Genomic DNA, 6,403 nt, shown 5'->3' on the forward strand with positions numbered 1-6,403 from the left:
TTATATTCTGCAGCTAGTAATACGACCGGACAAACAACGCGAAATTTATCAGACGTGCCAATAATATTCTAACACTCGTGCAAGTGTGCAGTGTATAATAATATTAATATACAACTATAACTACCTAAACAATTAATTCAAAACGGACTCGGGTCACCTGGTATCGGTGAATCACAGGTACGCCTAGAGCTTGTTATTAATATTATGTTGTAACTATATACTGTAGTTAAATAAAACGCGTATCGTCCACGTATTTTAACCACTCGGCTTTGAGAACGTTCAATATCGGTTTACCTCGTTTTGCGAAATAATAAGATACCCACCTGTCCGAGTGGAGCTCGTAAGAACGCGTGGAATACTATTTTTCTGAATTCTGCAGTAGCTATATAATATTTTTACCATACAGCCACCCTCGAGAACATATCGCATCCAGACCCATAACCTTGATATTTTCCGATTTCGAGTCCAACGTTATTCTTCTTATTGGAACACTGTGACCGGATCCGGTCTTACAAAACCATCTAACCCAGATATCGACACGAATTATGTTTTGTTTTCATCTCGGAATCGTTAAAGAAAAAAACCACAACCAATAACACCGTCTGCGGACGGAAATCTATAATAGTATCTACTTGTTTAACGATCGCGGTTTTCCACAGTTCTTCTCGTCCAATATGCCTAATAAACCAGCTCGTTGTTACACATTATATCATATGCGCTGTACAAATATTATAAGAGTTATCTAAATCCTTTCTCTGCGGTTGTAATTATACAGCACCATCGTCATTACACGTTAATGGTTATGAGAAAATAAAACCATGTAGGTAGGTATCGAAAATTAGCGATTTGTACGGGGAAACAAGCACATAAATGTATTATATAGATACATTATATTGTACGAAAATTATACACTTTATATACTTCAGCCTGATTCCATAAATACCGTAATTAGGTAATGCCATGTACGGCGGTGTGTGTGTGTGTGTGTGTGTGTGTTTAGCTTACCGTGTAAGTATACTGCGATGCTATTCAAACGTCATGTTCGCCTATATAAAACCTCCTTATATATTTATGATGGTATTATCATTTTACTTTCTTTGATCAAACGTATGAGAATAATATATTATGTTCGTGGTACACCAATATCTAATGCGCACACGGTGGTTAAATACTTTGTTGACCTCCATAATACTATATAGTTGTTTAACCTAAAATTATATATATGGTTTTATGGTTTACGGCTTACATTAAAACATAACTTGAACTTTTTTATTCGTCTACTTCGTATCCACATATAATATTGAACGCGTTCGGGCTAGGAAGAAATGAAACATTAAAAACAACGACAAAAAAATCACACCACTATTTAATTGGGAAAAATTTAAATGGTGAACTCGATGGATCTCATAACAAACAATAAATTGTATGAGAGATATTACAATATGGGAATTGATACGTACAATACATATTATTATTATGTTACACGCAAGACTAGCCATCCGTGTAATAAAATCGTGCAAAGTATAACATAATTATGTAAATATAAGCTAAATACACTAACGATTTTTAATATACAAACGAACCATGTTATTATATGCGTGTTCTGCAGTGAATCCCAGACTTTGGCGATACATATATAATTATTAAATAAAATTATATTTGAGGCGTAAGAATTTCTAAATTACTACCTAGTCAAGTATTAAGTGTTTTTAAAAAAAAAAATTGTAAGATTTAAGTCATTGAAATTTGCAAGTTTATAAAAAACTTAGACTTTAAAATGTATTTTATTAGTGTTGGATTTGTTTTCCCAGTGCACTTATTGATTATAATTATTATGATCCATTTCATTTATTACACGCCACACCTTCTGACTTCCGAGTATGATTAATCAATCGACAGTAGGATGTGTAAATGTTTTCTACATCATAATCCAAATTACGTAAGATAATAGAGATGGCACATCGACCGTGACCCAGTTCTACGATAATAATATGTAAAGAAGATCGGTACGAGACGAATCGATGAGCGTAGGCATAAAACGAGCTCTGGATTAATGACGAAACGCGTCATTATAAATTTGAATCATTACGTCGATTACGTGGCACTCTGGGCTGATATAATTGAGAACTTAGATGGTCGTCGAAAAAAACAAATAATATTTCATCCGTTTCCGATAATGACAAACCGCATAAACCGGAAACTAAGGAATCACTATATAAGTAATTCACCAATAATGTTCAGCTATACCCGCCCCTTTATCCATTAATAATACATTTATTCAAATTCTAATTTTTGACATTTTTAAGTATACCTACTTAAAGACTATAGGTATTTTCAGATGCTCGGATATTGTATATATATACAATATATAGTATACTATTTGTTGATGCAAATTTTTACAAACTTCTATTTTTTTTTTATGAGAACCACCTGAAAAAAATTGTCAAGCCCATGATTTTGTTTGAATAGTAGTTATACGATCAACTCGTAAATATTTCCACGAATATTTTTATGAACAATCATGTAATAATTAATAAAGACTCAATTTAAAAGCCGATTTTGAACAATTTTTTATTGATTACCATACACATTATTATAAATAATATGCAAATTGGCGGTTTTTAATTACCGCGCTCGTTGATAATTAACAAAATGTGATATTCTAAAATAAAACTGACGTCAGTCGATTTTATTAAATGAATAGTTCACGTCTTAAATACAATATTGATCTTTTTATACAGATTTAATGAGGTAAATGGTGAAGGGCATGTGTTTTCACATAACTTCATATTGGAATTTGTTGGTAATACATCATGAATCGTGATCATATCAATTGTATAGATCATACAGATCGATATCTTTTTCTTGATAAACACAATCCAGTCTTATAACAGTATATGTATAGAATGAAAAAATATATTAAACTCTAGTCCGCTTGCATATAGGCTGCAGTTTGAAAAATATTACCAATGAACGGTGAAACATTAATTTCTACCATACAGTATTGTAGTATTTTATACGTATTATTGAATGAAACACAAAAGCTCACTCAAAAGTGTTTATAATTAAATAAGAAAATTTAAATGTTTTTAATTCATATAAAATGAGGTTTAATTGTGTAAATAATCAGGTTTATTCATACTGTGGCTCACGAACACTGGTTTTTTCAGCCTATTGTTTACTGATTTATGAAAGTGTAAATAAGTAACAACTTCCATACATAAACTATATATAATAAATATTATTGTCCGTTGTTATTGTTATTGTAATAATATAGTTAGTTGCTATAAATGTTCAGTTCATAATAATATTTTTGACCCATATTTTTATAAGCTTTAGGAATAATTAAGTTACAAAATAAAAGTTAAGACTTAACACCAAATAAAAATAATATAATATAGTCTCTCATATTATATTTTACTGATGAGAAAATTAATAATTATAAATTCTCAAAGTTTGGTATAGCTTGCATAGGAAGTAAATTGGTATTTTATTGTGTTTTTTGTTTCAGTTAAATACTTTTTTGGGATAGTAGTAGTGTGCCGGACATTGTTTGAGGTATATTATTTAATTGAAAATTATCGTAGCTCATAAAAAAAATAATAAGGTTATTCGAATTTATTACTCTGCAAACATAACACTCAGTTAAGTACTTTCACCGTATTTTGTAATTGTTAAATTATTAACTGAAAATATTCTTGGAATATCGAATAAAAAAAAATGACGTCACGTTTCATTCCCAGAACATGAGTAAAATAGTGTATAAAATATTTTTGCGTAGGTACAATATGTAACAAAAAATTTCAAAACCTATTTTTTACCAGTTTTTTTTTTTAAATAATAGTTTAAATAATATATTACGATATATTATATGTTATATATTTTAATATATTTAAAATATGATCAAAAAATAGGAGTTAATTGATAGAGGTAATCATATTTTTAAAGTTTTTTTTATACCTACCTACTTTATAATATAACACTATCTGTCCCGCCCGACGTTGTCCAGGCCAAATGTACAAAATGTATATTATACTATATTTCTTCTAATTACAATATTAATATAATGTGTAACAAATCGCAACCATTTAGATTGACAAAAAAAAATTATTTTTTCACATGCTAAAAAAATCATGTGAGACTACCCTTTACCTATCTACAGCTTATATGAGTTGCAAAATCAAGCTGTATACACCCTCCAATTTTCAAATAATAATCTATTGAAATAACTTTTATTGACTTTTTTAGAAACCTTCCCCTTAACTCGACCGATTTATCAGTGAAAACTGCATTAAAATAAGTATTACATACGAAAAAGGGACAGTGTTTCTCTACTATATTAGGTATTCATTTTATATACATATAAACCTTCCTCTTGTAACACTCCATCAATTAAAAAAAACCGCATCAAAATCCGTTGCGTAGTTTTAAAGATCTAAGCATACAGAGAGAAAAAGAGACTTTGTTTTATAATATGTTAAGATAACAAAAATGTAGTTTACACACATTGTACCTGCGTCTTGTTTTTATAGATGAGTAGACGACACCGACGAGGAGGGCGATGTTTATGATGTCGACTACCCGTCGTGTCTTTGAACGTGTTAAAGTACCTACCTATTTTATATTTATAATATTATTATTATTTTTTTTTTTGTCATTTATTTTCGATGTAGAGATAATATAAAAAATTAACATCATTGGTCAGCTTATACAACATTTGCGCATGCATAATAATATAAACAATGTAATCACTGCGCATCTTCCTGTTATACAATGCTTCCGATTGATTTACACCAATGTCGATAGTACATCGAAAATACGTCGAAAGTCGTGTGCGCTAATCAGTATACAAGTCACCGCGCTATACGTGTAATGTTCGGTTTGTTCGATGTCGTCGCCCAACAATTGATCAATTGGTTAAACAAAATATATTCTATTATACCTATTGTAGAATACGTTTTCTTTCCTCTCGATTTCTTGACGCCTACCTCGAGAAAACCCTTTGCGCCTACTAATTGACGGTATACTCCGCGGCATCGCGTAAACGGCACACAATAATAATAATGTTATGGTAGCGCATTGTTTAAACGACCAATGCATAACGAGTCGAAAAAAAAATGCACAAGTGAAAACACAAAACGATATTATATATTATATTATCACTTATTTGATTTCGAGGTGTCGTAATACCCATGTAAGTAATTCATATTATTATGGGCGTGCAGTGTGCATATTAAAACATACCCAACGCGATGTAGGTATACCCGTCGCCTGCAGTATAAAAATATTTATTAATAGTTGATGCACATCGTGGAGTGAAATTTTTTTTGACAAAATAGTGCATAACACGCGTGCCTATTAATACCTATTTTGTTTCCGACTGCAGTCTTCTACACAGTGCTTTGACGAATAACGAAGAGTGTATAATAATTACGTAATACAATGACATCGGAAATGTTCACGGATATCATTGGAGTTCAAGTGGATAATCTTGTCGATTAGGAGCTATTATACCTATGCCTATATCGTTTTTACCTTTAACTATAATAATTAACAATTTATCGTTATACGTTTAAATTATTATTATTTGCTATATTATATATTGTTACAAATTCCATCATGTTTATTCGACGTAGCAAAAAAAAAAATTCATTGTGAAAATGTTCCGCTGGATCATAGGAATTTCAGCTATAAAAATAGTGTGACATTTTAATATTATATAGGTATTAATATAAATAATAACGAATATAAACGATTAGAATTCAAAATAAAAAATGGAGAGTAAGTGGGTAACGCTCTGCTGTATATCCAAGGTGTCTACTGTCTATAGATGCTGAAACGAAAGTGTTAAATTCAATGACATCAAATCAATGTTGGTAGGTATAAGAAAAACGATTCTAAGTGAAGACAGAATATAATATTATTAAGTATAGGTATTTTATGATATTATTGTTTTTAAAGTAAATTATTTTGCTATTAGACATTACTCACATTAGTTGACATTAGAAGTAGGTACAATAGGTTAAACGTTAAAAATTGCATTTGAAAATATAATTGTCTGCATACGATATAGGTAAGTAATAATATACTTATTATTATTAATATAATAATTCTTAAATTACAACAAAATAACATAAATCGTTATTCTTCGACTGAATATTTAATTTCGTTCAAATTTAAACTTAAAATATTTTTTAAATTTTTTGTTACATTATTATGAACTACTAATGTGAAACCTCGTTTAAACTTTCATTCAATCCATAGTTATAAAAATTGAACATTTGATACATTTTTAACTACAAATAATTTGAACATTTTCTAGATTTTGATGAATTTTGTCAAAGTATTTTTGAACTAGATGCTAATTTAAAATGTAAATTAAAACATTTTTACTGCCCCAAAA

The sequence above is a fragment of the Acyrthosiphon pisum genome, chromosome A1 (assembly GCF_005508785.2).
Source record: "Acyrthosiphon pisum isolate AL4f chromosome A1, pea_aphid_22Mar2018_4r6ur, whole genome shotgun sequence".
Taxonomy (NCBI): Eukaryota; Metazoa; Arthropoda; class Insecta; order Hemiptera; family Aphididae; genus Acyrthosiphon; species Acyrthosiphon pisum.